Source organism: Plectropomus leopardus, chromosome 21, assembly GCF_026936395.1.
Source record: "Plectropomus leopardus strain MGB_pleo_1.0 chromosome 21, ASM2693639v1, whole genome shotgun sequence".
Classification (NCBI taxonomy): domain Eukaryota; kingdom Metazoa; phylum Chordata; class Actinopteri; order Perciformes; family Serranidae; genus Plectropomus; species Plectropomus leopardus.
In genome coordinates this window covers 6,471,858-6,492,461 of record NC_142196.1, presented here as the reverse complement: position 1 = coordinate 6,492,461, position 20,604 = coordinate 6,471,858, and the positions used below count along the sequence as shown (strand labels likewise).

At 40.9% G+C, this 20,604-nt stretch overlaps 1 protein-coding gene across 1 annotated transcript in view; it reads left to right on the top strand.

The window, feature by feature from the left end:
- Positions 1-778: 778 nt before the first annotated feature.
- Positions 779-20,604, top strand: part of nrp1a (neuropilin 1a) — a 131,967-nt gene continuing 112,141 nt past the window's right edge. Inside the window, exon 1 of the mRNA XM_088071748.1 lies at positions 779-842. The gene's annotated coding sequence lies outside the window, so the exon portion shown is untranslated. The remainder of the gene's footprint in view (positions 843-20,604) is intronic.

Genomic DNA, 20,604 nt, shown 5'->3' with positions numbered 1-20,604 from the left:
TTCTTCCCACTGCCTCCGCTGTCAGCGCCGCAGTCCAATGTTGACCCTCTGTCATAATACATTTGTTTACAATTTATGTCGCTCACTACACTGACTCCAAAAACAGTCAAAAGATGTTACAGCACCACCAGCAAGAGAATATAAAGCAGTGGAGGGGCATTTGTATGGCGGATCCCTCTTGGCGTCGCACTCTTTCAGAAATAATTTCACCTCAGCGCAAAACATCCCCCGTAAACAAGGCTGCATACTGAAAAGACAAATTATAAATGCCAGCTGAAAGTCAGGCGGGCATGTGAGGCCATAGTGAGTGCTTTTTACATTAATCAGACGACAGTGAGGGTAAGGTGTGCTATCAACACCTCTAATGGAGATGTTACCTGACTGACAGACAACTAGCGGCGACAGAAGCACTTGTATCAGCAGGTTAGCTCCCAGACAGTCTTGTGATGGCTGCTGGGGTGCTTGTCAAGGCCTTAACTGATGGGGATTACTGGTTCCTAGAGAGTCATTCCAGTGAACACAGAGATGTTTACGTCTACAAAAAAATCAATTTTTTTGCCCCACAAAAGACAGCATTCTTACTAAGCTGTTTACATGTCTAATGAAAAAGAAAATTCCACTAACACTCTCACTGACATGCAGCTGTGCTTACTCCAATTAATGTGCCCTAATGTGTCATTTATCATGTCAAAATGTGGAAAAGGAGAACAGGCGGAGCCGCTTGTCATTTTCCTTTTTTTGCATCTGAATTTGTATGTTTGGGTTTTTTTTTTCACAGTTGCTACTGGTGGTGGACTTGTTGGACTTTCCCTTTTCTTCTTCTTCTTCACCGTCTTGAAAAGGTCAGTGCTGCGATTTTGCTCATATCAAAAAACCTGTCGACATCTTTCATTAAATTCGAAAGCAGGTGTGTCTCTCCTTCTGACCAGAAATGTGGGATTTTCTTTTGCATACATCTCTACCCCACAGCTTTGCAAACTGTTGGCAAGTTGGTTTGTAAATGACATATCCATGACAACGCATAGAGCTGATAGTAAACCAAAAAGACGCCATATATCGCAACCTGCAGTAAGAACCCCAGTTGAGATGCATATTCTGATTTGGCTGTATACATGCTCAAGTATTGCTCCTAAAACCCTAATACTACTGGCATATCCCACATACAAAATTCAGAAAATGGCCTAATTCGGAATATTTAAAAGGAATATGCTGTTTATATGACCCACATCAAATTCACAATATTGTCATATTTGAAATAATAGTGAATAGAGAATAGTCGCCACTGGTGATGTTTTTCAACTCTTGATCAGCCTTCAAAAACATCCCCCTGAAATTATCTCCCTCACCTCACTGATAAACACGGTTGATTTGCATGGAGCCCGGATAGAAATGTCAGACCGTTAATTGCCAGTATCACGGCTGTTTCGTATTTTCTATACCTGAAGCCCTGCAAGTCACGGTCTCTTTAATTGATTTTTCACCGGGTCACCGAGAAAGGAAAGCTTAAGGGCGGATGTGGACCCGGGTGACATAATTGACATTTGAAGTTAAAAGTCAAGCACCGGTGGCGCCACATTCCACGGCAAAAAGTTAATTCAGCCAGCACAACTGTGTGACATTATAAGGATCATGTGTTGTGAATGCCAAAAACCGCCTGCCAGAATGTGATAGCAATTTCAAAAACAGCACACCCTCCATAAAATGCTGAAATAACTGTCATTATCCATTTATCAATTACAGAAAACATTCACAATTTGGCCAAAAATGGAGATTTGTTAGCCTCCAGCGTTTTAATTCCTCATCCCGGTCTTTCTTTCTTCCAAATACACCTGTGTTCACTGTCACTTGTTTGTCTGCTTTCACCACGGCATCCCCCAGGTGTGTGTATGTTTGTGTGTGCGCATCACCCTTTCCAAGGTGTCTTGGAGCTGAGGGCCCATCTGTGGGCTTCCTCCTGAGCCTCTTGAGAGGGCCACAAAGGCTTCTAATTATCCCTGACCTTCTGGCTCTCCCTCTCTCTGCCTCCCACTCCGGGCCCCCGTGGCTCGCTCAGGCCCCTTCTCTCTCTCTCTCCCATTCACTCCCTCCGCGCTTGCTTTGCCCCCCTCGCACGTTCAAAATAACCCCTCCGCTTGGCTCCAGCCGCTAATTGCTGCCATTTCAGAGACAAAGCCGGTGTTTGGTGCGAGGCAATCGGGAAGGTCAGTCAAGGAGAAGGGCTCCAATAACACCTGCGTGTCTGTCGAGGCTTGGTGGGTGTTTGGAATCGCATTGCTTTGACAGGCACAACTCTTTGTTTCAAGGTGTTCCATTTGTGGAGACAAGTGATGCTTCAAAACCGGTCATTAACAGCTCACAAGATAGAGAGCAGGCAGAGATGATGCGGTGACTGACAGAATTACTTTTATAGCTAAAAACGGATCATTTTCAACCTCAAGTTAAGTCTGTTTACTTCATATTCAATTTCTGAAAATAAAAAAAAATTGGAAATTACATTCAAAAAGTGCATAATATATCATATCTGTGAAGTGTGTGATTTGTAAAAAAAAGAAAAAGAAAAAAACAGGTGGTGATAAAAGTAAGTGCTGAATTTACATAGTGAGGCGTGATGGGTTATTTTGTTGCTCTGGACAATAGGCTACTATCAGGGCTGCCAACTCTGTGAATGTTTGTCACCCTTTTTTATAATTCTTTGTCCTTTCTCTAAATTCAGACCTTTTTATGGATTTGTGAACACAGCAAAAGGTGGAAGTCGTCAGCAGTTCTTTTTTTCCTCAGCTGCAGTTTGGGGAGTTTAAGTCGTAGGGTGGATAATTAATCTGTCAATCTGGTCAGAGCTGATCTGATCAGATCAAATGGAGACAAATAAACATAAACTTTTACTGCAATGAACGGTGAAGTTTCAATTTCACCGTGAATGGCCCTTTGCTGCTCCGTCTGTGTGTGGTGAAGTGAATAACCGGATAGTGTATTATATATATATATATATATATATATATATATACACACACATATATATATATATATATATATATATATATATATATATATATATATATATATATATATATATATATATATATATACAAATAGTGCTCCTAATGAATGGTCCAGATCAAAAAAATATTAAATTAATATGTTGTGGCAGATGTTGTAGTTGTGGTATGCCACCACAAATAAAAAAAAAAAAGATGACTGGCCAGGTTCCGTGGTGCACATGTTGACACACCTGAGTACAGGGTGGGGTCAGAGAGAGAGCATCACGAGCTCACTTTGTCAGGAATTTCAGTATGAATTTCCATTGCAATCCATGCAATAGTTAGAACAAGTTGAAATATTTCAGTCTGGATCAAAGTGGTGGACTGACTGATCGACCAGCATTGCCATCCATAGAGCCATGCCATCAGCATAGATGATAAAATCTATTATTTGTTTACACAGCATATAGTTTTTGGATTAATATTGCAGTGGATTTTGATTTTCAAAATGTTTTTCAGCATCTCTGTTACTGTCACCTTCCAGTGAAAGAAACTGTTTTGATAAATGGGAGCAAGATACATGTGACATTTTAAAAACTTTTTAAAAACTAAATAACACTGACGCCCTATCTAATTTGTTTACAATTGTCTTGCAGTGTCTAATTGTTAACCAAAGTTCATAAAATGTTTAGTAATGAAAATGAGCTAACATTGCCCTGGTCTTGACAGCTCATGATGTATGGGTTTGGGACAAGGTGAACTCCATTTGTTTCTCCATGCATGCTACAGCCACTCAGAGCCACTCTTGTTCAGTTTATGGTCATGGATGAATGGAGAAAGTGAACATGGGCTGTAATTAAGACCCCGGCTTATTGAATTTCACACTTTTCAAATTTAGATTTATCACCCAGTAAAGAGATGGCCTTGCTGTCCGCCTTGCCTCATTGTGAGGACATTGAACCAACAAACAGTGATTAGCACGCAAAATAACTCTTCTAATTAGCCTTGAAGCACGCATTTGGAAATGAACCTCAACAGCTCTTTGTAGTTTCAGAGCCCCATTAAATATATAACTTTTCGAAACACGTATTTTCCACCTGCTGCAAACAACAAACAATCAGTCCTCTTTTTTTCATAATAGATAATTGCTGTATTTCAAAATGTCCATCCAGTAACCCCACCAACAGCATTGCCATGGAGACTGTAATTATGTACGTCCTGATGAGGGGTGGAAATAGACATGGGAGAAAGGGGGTGACGCTATAAAGCATGTCAGTGAATATCAGAGCTTGAGCCCTGCAGTAAATAATGACTCCGCTGCCACACTCTGTCTCCTGCTGAAACCTTGCTGGTCTCTCAGAGAGAGTTGCCAAGGAAACAGTGAATGAAATAAATCTACAGTTTCATGTCAGGAGGTTGAAGGAGAAGCAAGACAGGAAACCAGGAGTTTACAGTGCAAATATTCAAAATTGTAATCATTTTGTGTCCTGCATACATGTACATGTCAGGAATAATGCAAGCGACTTGCAAGAATAGATGTTGGCATTGTACATTCTGCAAACAATGGAATTGTTACATTTGTACATTATTATGAAGCAAATACATTGAAACTTCACTTCATGGCACTATCCTGGCTTTTAATGCAGCAATGTTTTGGTAAAAAACAACAGTAATTTGTGGCACTATCCCAGCAGGAAAAGCAGTGATGTCTCCATTTAAAAAAAAATGATTTATTTGGCACTATACCTGGTGGAAACACAGCGAAGGGTCAGAAAAATCCACCACCCACACATGGCTAAAAAGCCGCTGGAAAAGCAGGAATATCTTGGTAAAAAAGAGCCACTTTTTGTGGCACTGGCACTGGCTTTAAATGTAGCAATAGCTCAGTAACAACCATTTTTCGTTGCACTATCCCAGCAGGAAATGCAGAGGTGTCTTGGAAAAACAACTAATGCTTTTTGTGGCAGGATACGCTGTGGAAACACATTGACAGGTCACTAAAAAACATTCAATAACAAAAGAAGCTGTTGGAAAAGCAGTAATGTCTCTGTAGAAAACAACAACTGCTCTCTATAGCACTATATGGGCTTGAAATGCAGTGATGGTTGTGTAAAAGGATCTGTTTTTTGTTGCTGTACTTTAGCAGGTAAAGCAGAGATGTCTCAGTCAAAAACAAATGCTTTTTGTGGCACAATACCCAGTGGAAACACAGTGACCAGTTGCCAAAAAACACTCACATCTGTGGGCTAAAAAGTTGCTGGAAATGAAACAGTGGCTTCGTAAAAAAAAAAGTAGTTTTTGTGGTATTATCTTAGCATTAAACACAGTGATATTTAGATAAAAACACCTATTCTTGTGGGCACTACTTCAGAGGGAGAAGCAGCCTTACCTCTGTAATAACCTTTTTCATGGAACTGTTCCAGCAGGAAAACAGAGATTTCTCTGTAAAAAAAAAACAGTCTTTTGTGGCACATACCTAGTGGAAACATAGCCAAGGGTCACTAAAAAACACCCATATTTAGTGTCTTAAAAAGCTTCTGGAAATTCAGCAAAATCCTGGTAAAAACAAAAAACAAATAAAAAAAAGTGTTTGTCTTTAAATACAGTGATATTTAGGTAAATTTATTTAGGTAAAAACAACAGCTTTTTTGTACCACTATACCCACAGGAAACACAGTGACAGGTCACTAAAATAGCAAAATACGAAGTACCAAAAATTTGATGGCAAATAAGTCGCTTAAAAAAGCAGCAACTGCTCACTTAAAACACCCAATTTTGTTGTTTCTTGGTCTGAAACAGTGGTCTGTAGCTTGGTACATGTCTCACCTAGGTGACATGCCATCCACCAGTCCTTCCATGTCTCAGTGACCAAAGTCTCCTCATATATTACTTCACTTCAGACATATTCAAATGATTGGATGTTGGAAACGTACAAATCTAACTTTTCCATGCTTTGTAGAAACGTACAATGCTGACATTTTCTTCTGTTGACCGGACTGAACAGTGATAGGAGGGAGGCTGTGAGGCAAAAAGAGAAAGACCTTTTCTGTATGGGTAGTACAGTGTGTTTCTGCCATGTCATGGCACCAAGGAGCAGAATACAAAACTGATAAAAAGCAATCTTTTGGGCATGTTTGAAAATAAATTCCTTAAAGCCTACCTTCAGGGTACTTCTTCCCTGAAAACACAAACAAACATGGCAGGTGTTAGAAACTTTATGTGAATAACGATGGCGAAACGTGACAACAAAAAGCCCATTTTCAGCCTGACTCTAAACCAGCAGCGGCAAAAACAAACTGCAGAGCCTTGTTAGCATCTTGTTTGTGTTCAGTCGGTGTATCTGTCAGTTATCTGGCTCGTGTTGTTTTACGTCCATGTTTCTAATTGACAAGTCGAAAGCTGTTGCCCCCCTGTCCTTAATCCTCCCCACCAGCATTAATTAAACATCCCTCCCCTCTTCTAATTAACAGAGCATTACGAGAGCAACAAAATAAATCAGCACTCTGCATACATCCAACTGATAATGTATTCCAAAGTACTTATCAGGCAACACAATTCTCCTCTCTCTCTCTCATGTAATTAGACACTGATCAAAGTATTGCTTGATTTGATAGGATGCAAAAAAACACATTTACTGTATAAATTACAAAATAAATGCAAGCCTAGGCTATAGTTAGTCAATAAGAAGAATGAGAAAGAACACCAAATTGAGGTTATAAAAGACTTCAAATGAAGGATGAACCCTCCAGGACTTCTTTTTCATGTGTTTTTCATGGCCTCTGGTGTTGCGTCAAAAGTATTTGGAAAGTTGTCACAAACTCTTTTCTACTGGCGGACTTTTGGTTTTGAAGAATAGCTATTTGTGGCAACCGGCTCGGCAGTGATCAAAGGCAGGAGCTCCCTCCATCCTTCACGGCAATGATAGTTCTGCTGGATCACATTTGTAATTTGAGCGTTTGCGTAGGTGGGGTGCTCTCAAACACACAAGCTCGCAGACACACACTTGCTCTCAATGCCCGCGGTTCTCCTCTAGCAGACTTTTTGCCTTAAAAAGCTCATTGTGGAAGAAGTGTCACTTTCTGTCATCCACCCACTTCTTCATGTGGTGGGTCCACAGTAGCCAACCATCAAACCTCTGTAATGATGTACTAAGATAGGATTTGTGTGTTTGGCACCTGTTCAACATGTATATGTTTATGTGCCAGTATTTCCGCCTTGTTTCCCCTCAATTACACACGTACGACTTGCCAGCAAATTCCCCAGTTCATCTATAATGGATCAAGGGATGTTCTAGCTGCTAGTACTGGATCACCTCAGTAAGCGGGCCTCAAACAGCCCGGCATGTCCTGGCACTTGTCCCAGCGAGAGGAACGGGGACCTCGATGACATGGATGTGGAGCTCAGGCAGTGCTGAGCTGCTCAAATATTGATCAGTGGGGCTATCTTTGAGTTGGTTAGTCTCAGCCAGCCAGTCACCCACGGGACTCTGTTGTGGGTGGAAAAGGCCACAGAACAAAGAGAGAACTCGCAGGCTTGTCTGACTAGATCCACATTCCACTGGTAGATGCCGCTGCTTCTGTCGCAGCAGAAGTCCTGTGAGAGAGCATCACCTTTGTATCGACGTTGCTCAGCTCTGCTAGATGAAGCATCCCTGAGGATGAGCCCCGGGTGGATGGCTGATCAGTGGGGTCAATAGGACATACAAAAGACCATTGTGTCTGGTTTCTGTGTTGTCATACACAATGCCACATACCCATAGACACTGTTACACTAAAAGAAATAAAAAGATAAGAGACATTCAACTGCAACAACTTGTGTTGCTTCACAAAAGATACACTGTAAAATCTGACAAGTTGATCTTATGTAAAGCATCTTTTAGGACTCTGAAAAGCACTTTATAACAGTGGACTATCTTGAGAAACTGGGTCATGATTTCTAGAAACAGACATTGTTTTCAAATGTATTTTTTGGCGCTATGAGGACACAAACTAAGTGTCATCTAGTTCCATTATATTGGAGATAAGGCAGACATCTCTGCGGCTGATGTCTCCATTTGGGAACTCATCAAAGCAATCTAGATTGATAAGTAGTACTACAGATATGAGGAATAATATGTAGTATTGATTTTGGGGTGGAATGTCCCTTTTAGACTCAATTTTGTATGATATTTATATTTACATTGCATTATTTTTCCAATTCTCAACAGTTGAGGAATGTGAAATACAGTAGATCAACCTAGAGGTGCAGCTCAAAGCATAGATACCACTTCATTTTAGGATCGTAGAGGACTCAGAGATGGAAGTTGCCCCCTGCTGCCTGCTGCTGAGGGTTCAAAATATAACTTCTTTGGCACCGCAACTCACCTGGCTGAGTCTATAATTAAACTGAACTTTTTGATGAGCTCTAACTTTTACTTCACCTAGGTAAGCTGTCCAGCTGCCAAAGCCAATCTCGCTCGTACTCCCATCCATACTCTCAGATCCTGTTTGGATGACTGCCACTTATTCCTTGCACGTCAACACAGCATCAGGTGCGTGGCTGCATTTCGACTCATCCCTTGCCCAACTTGAATTTCCATCCTTGTGGCTGCGGGCTGCCGAGTGGCGACGGCTGGCCGAACATCGCGGTTCTGCCAGAATCCTGACACAGGCTGCAGATGCACAGAGTGACACGAGGTCCCCTCACCCCTCTGGCAAGGGCCCCCGCCTGGCCATCTGGCGCCTCTAGAGCAGGTGCCAGTCACTCATCACAGCCCGCCCTCCTGCCTGCATGCAACACACAGCCCTCCGCTGAGGCCTTCGCTCCAACCTCCTCACCTCCCCTTCGCCAACAGCGACTTATCTGCTGCCCAGGACAGAGCCCACGGGACATCACAGCGCTGCTCACATACACGATGGGGAGCTAGTCACTTGGCTCGTGCAGAAAAGGCAGAGATGTTCGGAATAAGTGATGTGCGCTTAGACAGATTGTCACTTTGCATGTTCGAGACAAAGAGGAATGTCGGGGGAGCGCGCAACCAGGCAACCAGTCACTTTGTCTTGTCTGTTCAGAGCAAACTGTTGAAGAGGAATAGATGTGTCGCCAGGGCAGACATGTAGAAACCCTCATCAATCCTCGCTCTGTCAATCAATGTTGGGCTGAAAGAAATCTCCCGGTCGAAGCAGCTGGGAGCAGAAGATGAAGGCGCTGATTTGACTGATGACATTTCAGTGGACATTAGCACTTTAGCCGCCTTTCAGTGAAGCCCATCAATATGACCGCCTTCTTCTTATAGACAGGCAGCACTTTGCTCTGGCTGTAATTTTTTTTTCCTGCCTTTCATTTCATTAACTCAGATGTCGGCCGAAATGAGCAGCTGTTATTTGTTTGTTTGCTTCGTTGACATTTCCTTTGACATGGACAATGCATCAGAGCGGCCGTGTTCCCTGCTCTTCTTTTTGAAAGGAGGCGCTGCTCAATATTTGACACGAGTTGCCGCTAAATCCATCACTGAACATCAGTGATTGCAGTCGAAAAGCTATATGCAACTGAAGATAATTCAGTTTGTGGTTTTAAACAAGATACTCATATTTCAATTTCTGAAGGTCCTTTTGAAAGCTGATCACACACTCAGCCACTTTATCATTCACTGGCGGTCTTCAGTAAAAGACGTTTGCTTAGAAGTCTCCCAGCCACATCAAAACTTCTAAACAAATTAATTTAAGGCCGGATTGTAAAGCCAGCCTGTCTGTTTCACTCGGCGGTGCGTTTTGGGGTTGCGGGGAAAGAGGTTGACATGAAGACAGATGTTGTTTGGGCTATGTAAATGCAGGAGTTGTTTAAGGGGTGAGCAGGAAGACAAAATGATAAATGTGTGTCAGTGAGGCACGGCATCCCTCACGCAGAAGTTTCCCTGGTGAGTGGGAAGGCTCGCCGCCTTGTGCCGTTTTCAAAAGAGCTGAACCGTGCCAGAACGCACGTTTTGCAAACCACAGCTGCTCTTATCTGGGACGTCCTAAACACTTCCAGAGGTTCTATCTGTGTTGGTGTTAGAGGGTTTTAATCATAAACTGGTGGACGTCTTCGTGGCTGACGGTGATCTAATCTCCAGATGAGTAGTTTTTTTCAGCTCAGGAATTTTACTGTTGACAACAGCAAACTTTCTTTTTCATCTTATAAATGTGCATGTGTGCCCCTTTGTGTCATTCTGCATCCTCTCAATTTTTTTTTTTTTTAAGTCCATAAATGCAGTGCAGGCAGAGCTCTCCATAAGTTCTTTTTTTCCTCAGCAGTTCGACTTTTAGGGACTGATAATTGAACTATCGATCAGAGCTGATTAGATCAAAGGATAAATGAATGAATGCTGACATTTAGACTCAACAGTATCAAAGTTTCACTTTAAGTGCGTCTCACATTCTCCTGCTCCATCTGTGCCCAGAATATGCTCTGTGCTCCGAGAATGTGGTGCAATGACCAACTGGTATATATTTCAACAGTTGTCCTAATGACCGGTCTAGCTCCAAAATCTATTTGTAGAAGCTAATCGTGGTGTTCAGCTACAAACAATTAAATGTTGGGGAAAAGAAAACAATTTAATGTGGGAATCCCAGAAACCAAAATTAGAAGACATTCCAACAACTTCAGGTCTGGAAACACTTAGCTTTCGCTTAGAATTATGAGGACGATGGCAAGTGGTTAAAAAAAATCTACAATATGTTGCATTTATTTTTACAGCAGTGGAAATACCTCAAATATTTCGTATGCTGACTTCACCCCAGTGTGTCAGTTGGTGTAACCAGACAAAGACAAGGAGCACGGAGCACTGGGGTGATGTGAGATTCTACTTTGTCATGACAAACACAGGCTTTATTTTGACCAGACCGTAATTCCTGCTTTGTACAACAACATCAACAACAACAAAAAAAGCCAAAATTAAAATGTTAAAAAAAATTAAAACAAAAAAAAACAACAAAAAAACAAAAACAAACAAACATAAAGAATTTCTCTGGCATTTCAGAAACAGATTTTTTTTTTTTTAAATTACAATGCTGCATTTTATATTTCAGATAATTTTTTGTTTTTTTTATTGTTTGCTTGCATGACAGACCAGAAGATGGGTATATAAGATGGGAATAAGTATAGCGCCATGATTGTTCCAAGTTAAAAAAAATCATACTTTATGATGTCAGTTCTAGAAAATTAAAAAAGAAAGGGAATTCCTCTGCATTTATATTTTTTTTGCTGTATCATAAATATACCAAACTGTGACATCAGCATGTTGCATCCAAACGAACCTTGCCTCATATGAACTGTTACACCCCTAATTAATACAGAGTTATTAATTTCAGTCTCAAATTGGACCTACCTGATGAACATCATGAAGCCTTTATATGGTTTCGCCACACACACACACACACACACACACACACACACACACACACACACACACACACACACAGACAGAAGCCTCCCATGCCGTGCTCAGCAGTAACTCCAGTGAGATACCAGCATTCCAGCACACGTGACTATCTTCATCTTTCTGCTGCTCTAACACCCTGTGTATCTAACCCACTCTTTAGAGATAAAGAGAAAGCGACTGTATGCACACACACACTTACTCACATACCAACACGGCAATAAATGTCACAGCACTCCCCGTCCTCCCCCTCTTAGATAAAGGCAAGCACAGATGAAAGCCCCCATAAGAAAATATAACAGGGCAACGCATTTGTTGTGTTTGATAGCATCTGCATGGAGAGGACAATAGAGATGCACGAGGAGGGCTCAAGAGTAGCATTCACGGCAAATGCATTACTTCAGAAGGAGCACAAACACACCACTTGATTCATCACGCCGCCAGCGCCCCGTGCTTCCGGGCCCTTGAATCGGAGGAAAAATGTAATCTTGGTGCAGTTTGGAGGGTGTTTGCATCGTTGAGAAAACACTCAACCAACTGGCTAATGCGGAACCGTCAGGGCGATTTGCAGATTTCGCAGCTCAAGGAGTGGTTCAAAGTCAGATCAGGTTGAGTCGCCAGAGTGGGAGGTGTTTGAGAAGTTGATATCAGTTTGCCATCACTTGAGGAAAATATTCATCTGTGGCGTGAGTGTGATAAAATGATTGATTTGCTATTTCAGTTCAAAACCACCAAGGCTGAAACTAATTTTCTAGTTTTCCTTCATTTTTTTGAGATATATCAAGGCAAAAAAATAAACTGAACTTATGGAAAAACTTCAGCAATCACTGTGTAGAGCAGGAGGCTGCAGGAGTTTCCCTGTATTCACTACTCTTGAGGTGATTTATTACTCTCTTAATAAAGCCTCTGAACACAATTCTCAAGAGAACAAATAAAAAGCAAAGGTTTGTGTCGTCAACAGACTTCATGAATCACAGCGATGCAGAGTACCTCCCCACCTCCTCCACCCGCCTCCTCCACCCCCACAGGTGGTTTATTGAGCTTTACATTGTTGACACTGTGAAGGGCAACATTTTTGCAAGTCCGCCAAGTTGTTATCGTATTATCAGATGTGATTTGTGTGTTTACGTCTGGAGGTCTTAATTAAATGTGAAGAGCAAAAACGGACTCATATACTAATAAATCTTTCATCTTTAAGGGAAGTGAGTCTTTTTATAAACTCGCACTTTACGCACCAATTACTTGATAAAATATAGACAACAGCACTCAAACATACATTGCTATTATCCAAAAACAGACAACTTATACGTAGTAAAACATGTAATGCTGATGTAGTCGGCTGATTACGTGCTGATTGTGTGCTTAAGGGAGCCATAGACTATAAAAATTACGGATGTAGTTATTGTTTCATTGACTGCCCTTTTGAAGCCTCAGGTTGGGCATTTTGGCATTTCTGGAGCCAGGATTGACTTTATTTCGACTAGAGGGTGGATGTGACAGTAGCAACGCCTCACTGACAGCCTGTCTTTCCTCTTAACAGTTGACATGAATGTAGAAATTAGTTATAGAGACCAAAACCTGTTTTGGTACCAGGCAGTAAACACGTTTATTTTGCTGTAAAGTTAGGCGGTTTAACCGGCTAACTAGCATCGAGGCACTCTTCTGGTTTCTGTTTTTGAATGATGAGTACAGGCGATTGCTCTCCCATGGTATGGAGAGGTATTTCCTTACATGCAGGTGCAGAATATACATGCCGGCTGTCAGTATGGTGTTTTCACGTGCGACTTTTTGGCTGAGACACGGCAATGTGAGGTGACACAGCAGGGGGGCCTCCATCACTGTTAGTTTTCTGATGTCAGCTTGCTGCGTCTGGGCGTTTAAACTGTGGTGATACTCAGCAGACAGGCTGTGACCGCGCCCCTTATTATGCATAACTTTAAATCTCTGTAAATTGGTGAATTTTATAGAAAGTCATCCATAGAGTTATCATGAATGATGAAATTAGCTAAAGAGACCAAAACCGTTTTTTTTTTGTACCAGATTTTTAAAATGTTATTACAGCATAGATTTAAGGAGGTATTGATCACCTCGTCTAGCTGTCAACAAGAACGCAAATAAGCACATTTCCCAAAATGTCATTTATATTACAAAATAATAAGGCCAAGGTTTTAGCCTCTCAGATGGACGTCATGTTTTCCTTTGATTTATAAATTTTGATTTTTAGTTTAAATATGGCCCCTTTACTTCAAGGAATGTGATGAGCAGTTCTTAGTATTATCTGGCATTACACAGAAAAAGATCAATCATTTTTAACATGGTTTCTACAATTTATTGTGATGTGAGGATATGGGCTTAGGTTTGAAGCTGCTGATATTTAAGACTTTACAGCTCTTATTCCCATAAGCTTTTTTGATGGTGTATGAATGAAAACTTTGACTTTACTTAATCCCTGTCTGTAATTGATAGAGAGGATTATAGTCTATGTACTTAGTATATTTGTTTTGAAAGGATGTATCTGGGCTTGTGTTCTTCACACTTCAGATCAGTCGTAGTGTGAGTTTGGTAAAGAAAGTTAGATCTGGATCTCTGGCTTGCGCGACAGGATAAAAGAAATATTGTGTCCATGTGAAAGGTGATGCTTGTTATCATACAGAGCTCACTGGAAACAGACATAATGAATGGCACATTCCTTTTCTCTACCTTTAACTCCTATATGACGTATGTTCCCTGCCTGCATTTTGTTTGGCTTCACACTGTCTCCTCAGATATATGAAATACTGCGAGACACTGACCCCTGATAAACACATTCATACAGTCATTCATATTCCCCCTGTACACTCCCCTGTATGCCAGGACATATCTTACATTCTTCAGGAGGTCAGCACATGCACAGCTGGAATTTCCCAAGAACATTTTGGTCGTGCAGGAATAACAAACAAAAAATGTGAATAAGTAGGCTTATTATATAAAAAAGAGTTGTTAGGGGTAAAACATCTTGTTGGTACAAATCATTCCAAACATGTTTTCCTGTATAAGTTTACTTTTTCTGGCATCCTGCTCATCAAGTTTGTTGTAAACAAAACTTTTACAAAATATTTTAAGACAGGGCATATTTGCAAGCTTGTCAGAAGTTTCATAGCTCTCATCATGAGTTATCTCCATGAAAACCAAGTAACTCTATTTGCTGCTAGAGACTGTCCCTGCATCCAAAATTGCAAATTATACATACCCAGTATGTGTACTCTCGATCAGCGTACTTTTATGTACATCAAGAGTAGTATGCATTTGTTTTGACAAACTGAGCTGCAAATACCACGTCACCACCTGAGAGCCTTATGGCCGGTTGGACCTGCGTAACCATGGTTACCCATGCCATCCTTAGATCTGCCTATAATTTAGATATAATTTTAAAACTATATAATACCTAGCAAATTAAAAAATCTTACACTTCTTACATACTTGCACTTCAATTAAAGCGTTACTGATGTTTCAGAGTTTTCTTGGTTATGAATGTTGTCGTAGCATAGTCAGTGTTGAATTTCACACACCGCTTGTAAGATGCAGGTTGTAAGTTCCAGAAAAAGCTAAGAAGTGGACCTTGACCTAAAGGTCCATTGTGTAGGATTTAGGGAAATCTATTGGCAAAATAGAATAGAATATTAATAACTAAATTTTTATTAGTTTATAATCATTTGAAAGTAAGATTTTTGTGTGTTGTTAACATACAGAGTGGGTCCTCCATGTTGTTTCAACAGTAGCCCAGAATGGACAAACCAAACAGTGGCACTAGAAAGGATGGGGCTTTTTTGTTTGTTTGTTTGTTTGGTTGTTTTTTTTTGCATTTTTGCACTGGCCACCATAGTTCTTCTACATGCGTATTGCTCTGTTTTTTGTGTAGATTTGAAATTTGAAATTTGAACCATGTTTATGAGCTTTGGGGGTGATGGTAGGTAGGTTTTGTTACTTTTGGACAAATCCATACTACCTTTTTGGAAGCTAGCTATACTGCACTTGTATTCTTAATGGACAAAAAAGAGAACATGATCAATTTCCTTATCTAAGTTTGTATAAAAATGAAAAACCTTTGTTTCCCAAAGTGCCTAGAAAGATCCCTAAAGGTCTTTCTGACTGTTTCAGGGTCAGTAGTGATTAATAAGAGCATTTTCTGTTCTGCCACCTCCACGGTTAAGATGTAAATGAGAAAAACTACTTGGTCAAGGTTATGGTCAAAAATAGTAGTCATGGTTAAAAGAAACCACCCTTGACTACTGGAAGTAGACTGAATGCTGATATTTAACAAATACAGCTACTTTTGCTTTTGCTTCTAATAAAGAACAGTCTACCAAAGCAAAATGATGTAGCCAAAGTGCACATCCAGAGCGTGTGAAATGTGCAGAAATGTGCAGACACCTCTTGCAGTCCTTGCTAGGAAATCAAAAACATGGATCGTTATTTGAACAGTGCTATTGTTTTTCTGATGAGGACACTCTTGTCTTGTCGCAATCACATTCTGAATAAAATATTCACATTTTTTTTTTATTTTTTAAAAGAATGTTATCATAAATAAAATTGTGTTTGTGCATGGGTCCCTACCAATTGGTGATTACGGGTGTAACAGCAATCAACCAAGAGTCCTCTGAGTGTTGTGTTCTTCAAAAATCAGCTAGCCCATCACTCAGAATCCCTTTCATCCCTTTGCACGACAAACAACATCTGCGGAAAACACACTTGGCAATCAGCTTTTTATAGCTCGATCTCTTAAATAGCCAATTAGTTCTTTGTTTTGCCTCCGCTGTATATCAACTGAGACAGGAGTCAATTTGGTTTTCCATTTTGATCATCAGCCGCAGTCAAGAACAATTGATTGAGCGCGGTGAAGGAGTCACTTTGAATCATGATATTACACTCATAGATTCCATGAATAAACATCAGCAGTAAACATAAAGAGGGTGGTCTCTCCTCTCGCTGGGTTCTGCCTCGTATTATTTTAATTCTCACCTATTAAAATGCATAATCTCCTTTACCTCCTCACAATTGCACAGAACAATTGCAGCCTGAGAGCCGTCTATTGTATCAACAGTATGATAGCGAGTAACAAAGGCCTAATTACTACCTGCTGGATATGATGAGGAATAATTAGCTCGATCGTGGAGAGCCACTGACGACGAGCTTACAAGGAGCACACTGAGGCCCATTAATGCAGTGAAATAAATGTATTATCTCAGATGTTCTCACTTGAGTAGACACTTGGATGTAATAAAATAAATCTTATCGGTATAGTTTGTTTTTTTCTTAGGTGTTGTCACTTGGAAAATTGTCACTGAAAAGAATTTTAAGATTAAGAAAACAGAAAAAATAACGGTGTAAGGGCTAAATAAACACTTTAGATAACTGCCACAGCTCCCCGCTAAGAGTCGTGTTTAACAAGGTGTCATTCCCGCCATCTCATGGTAAACTACCGAGTCCAGCTGAGAGTTGACACTTGCCCTCCCACAGCCTTTACACTGACTCATTAAACAGCTATGCACGCCTCCTCAATCTGCAACCGAGCTTTCAGAGCTTCACACTCTGGGTCAAAGTTTAATCCAGTGCGGTGCTGTGTTCCTCTGCCCCTCCCGTTGCTCGGCGCAACATTCCTGCTTCTTGGGATGACCAAAGATTGCCGCGCACCATTAGCATTGAACAAAAGGGAGCAGACAAAAGAGTGCGACAGAGAGAGGGGGCAGAGTGGAGGCAGGTGCATTTTAATGACTGTGTATGTGCATGCTTTTGTGTACCCATGCATGTACAGTCCCTGAAATACACAGTGAAAGGGTAAGTTTGTTATTTTCAGCCTGGAACCTATTTTGCCATGTTTTCTGTCGAAGTGACTAAAGGGAACAAGAATTTAAAAACTGGTCCAGTATTGGGTGAGGCTGATGCAGCCAGCGGTGGCAACACAGGCTGCAATGTAATGCCTCTGGGCATTTGTGCACCATATATATGTATAAGTCCACTAAAAGAGCTTGTTCTGCCACCGACAGGCTCAGATAGTTATTAGAAGAGTCTGACAACAGTATTCAAATGATCCCGACATATATAGACCTTTTGTTTAAGAGTATGATCCTTTATGTTCAACCCGTATATAAAGATGGACGACGTGTCCCCTGCGTAATTGAAGCCAAAATATCTAGAGTACAACTCCTGCCATCTTGCACAGGTGATGTAATTTCGAGCCAGTCTGCACAGTAATGGTGATGGAGTTTCCACCAGAACGCCCATCGCCATTGCAACCAGTGTCATTGAACGCAAGCGCACAGATTTGCATACACAGCTGTCAATCATAGTAAAACCCCCCCTTTTTTAGAACTAAATAAGTCCTTAAAACCAAACTAATCAGAAAAACAATCACTTGAACAAACAAGTGGACGAAAACGACCTTAAATGACAGAAACCATCTTTGGGAAAAATGTATTTGGCGTGCAAATTTTTAGTTTTGCCAAAGGCCCCTTCACTAACATGGAGACAGTGGGCTTTATGGCCTGTACTGCAGCCAAACACAAGTGGGCAATCAAGATGTTTTGGCGTCACTTTGGGGGAGCTGTCCATTTATCCATCTTTACATACAGTCCATGATTTAACAAGAAATATCCTCGAAATCACTGTCACCAAACCTACCAGACTCCATTAAAAAACCCAGTAATTATATCAACGTAAAACACACTTCATTCAAAGGTGACAGAAGGGAAATAAAACTCACAAAAGCTGTTTTTCTCTCAGCTTTCCACTGTCACCATCTCTGGTTTCAAATAAATGCTAAAGTTACATGTAGAAGTATGCTGGCTCTGTACATGCTTAAATTGCTGTTTATGTAAATGGAATCTGGTAAGTTTGGCAATGGCAATTTCTGGGCTGTTTCTAGTTAAATAAATAGGTCTCTCTCTTTAGGGATTCTTTCCATAATGATGTCAGACAATTAAAATAGCAATTTGAGCCTGTCGGTGGCAAAAAATGCATTTTAAGTTGACATAAATTAATGGTGCACAAATGGCCCAAGTGGTTACATTGTAGCCTGTTTTGCAGCTGCAGGCTGCAGCAGTCTCGCCAATTTCAAAAATTGTTGTTCCCGTGAGTGACTTAGATACAAAAACATGATAAAATAGGGTCTAGGTTGAAAAATCCAGAAGTCTCCCTTTAAAAACTCTGTTGGAGATGTGCCGCCACTTAGGAGAAACCTCCTCTCTCTCTATATCTTCTCCCACATTTTGTCACACTTTCACCAGCATGTCTGACAGATGTTGTGTGGTTATATGTCAGTGTGTGGCCAAATTTGTTTCTCCTCAATGCATGTGTGTGGCCACCTCTGTATCTTCTTTGTCACCCAAAACGCTACAGATAACTCCATAATTCAGCGAGGGGCTTTTTTCCCACCAGTGTAATTAGGTGCTTAAATGCATGCCTTTAAAACAGATCATTTCACTCAAATTTCCAAAATAAGTTATTGTAACTTATAGCTTTCACATTACTGCAAGGAAGAAAGAGAGAGAAAAAAAAGCACAATTGAATTGTGGAGGGAGAGTCGTGTGTGCAGATGAAATATGTTAATAAGCTGCCAAGACATGAGCGCAACTTCTGGTTAATGGCACAACACTGCAATCTGGCCCTCCAGGGGAGAGAGAAATGAGCATCTTCATCACCACAACTCCCCCATCTGAGAGAGTCAAGCAGACAGACAGCATTAAAAAGCCAACGACAGAAGAGAGGCTGCACGTCCCTGCCTCCCATGCACATTATCCCTTCAACCAGAGGAGAGGGAATCAGTAAAGAGAGGATAATTTCCTTGACATATCGGAATAAAGAGCACATGAAAGGAAAGAAAGCGGATGCATAAAAAGAATTTAAGGAATTGGAGGAATACAGGAGAGAAAGGATGTGAGTCATGAAGCTGCAAAGGGATGCATGGCGTTATGGGAGCAGCAGGGGGTCGGTATGAAAGTGGTGCATCAACACATCTCGGGGACCCCAGCCGACAGATCCCATCCCTCTCAGCACTGCATTACACACACAAATATTATGCTGTTTGAAACCCATCAGCCAGCACCTCAAAGATTCATGGTCGCCTCTCTTCCCTTCATATCTCTGCAAGGGTCCAAACCAAGAGCATATTTTTTATTTTCCCCCTCTTCCCATCAAAGGCATTGCTGATTGTGGAGCTATGCGAGCAGGCGTGACAGGCGTCTGACATCAACGTCCCAAACACGGCCCTGGAATGATATCACACAAGTGGGTGGGCTGATTGGGCCGCTCGAAGGGTGAATCCCGGAGCTGGGCCATGGCGAGGTCACAATGACAGCTCCAAAGCACGGTGCAAATAGAGGAGGCGAAGTTTTATGGCGGAATTGCAATCAAGCAGCCAGTGTTGATTAAAACAACACATTTGTTTTGCATGGGGGTTCCAGCAAATGAAATGGCCTCATTAAACTGGGGTCTGTGCAGAGCTATCACGGGAGAGGGAGTGATAGAGGAAAAAAGAGAGAGAGAGACAATTTGACTTCGTGTTCTTTAATGAAATGCCACAATGAAAGAATGGTTTGAGTGACAGGCTGTTTGTCGCTTCAAATATTCAGACCGTTTTATTGAGGGGGAGGGGGTTGATTGGAGCAACAATACTGCTGATATTTTCTATATTTTTATTTTTTTGTAAAAAAAAAAAAATCCAATAAAAAAAGTCAAAACCAACAATTAATTGACCCTACTAACAAGAACTTTGTGTTTATTATCCCGCTCCATTGGTGTCTACAAACTGCTAAAAACACATCAATAAGCCGCACTGTTGCACTTGGTGACTTGTTCTCTCATTACTATGAACACACGCTCTGTAGTTCATTTGCCTGCATCCCACATACACTGTCCTGGTGCCCCAAATACTCACTGGTGCGCCAAATGTGGATTCAATTACAGCTAAAAATAGTCCCCAACAAAATGCAGTATTTATACCTGTTTGCTTGACTTTTTCCAAAATTTACAGTGCTCAACCATTTTAAAAAATTACGGAGCTTGTAGAGTGCTCTACCTGTTTAGATATGTACTCTTCTACCATTGTCAGACAATTTATTTTTCTATTTTTATATTTATTTAAAAAAGATAATAAGTTGACGCAGAAAATTCCAAACCACACATTTTTCTCCCTTGTCAAAATCTAGCACCTACATGACCAACAAGGCATCTTGACAGCTGACAATTAAGTTGGAG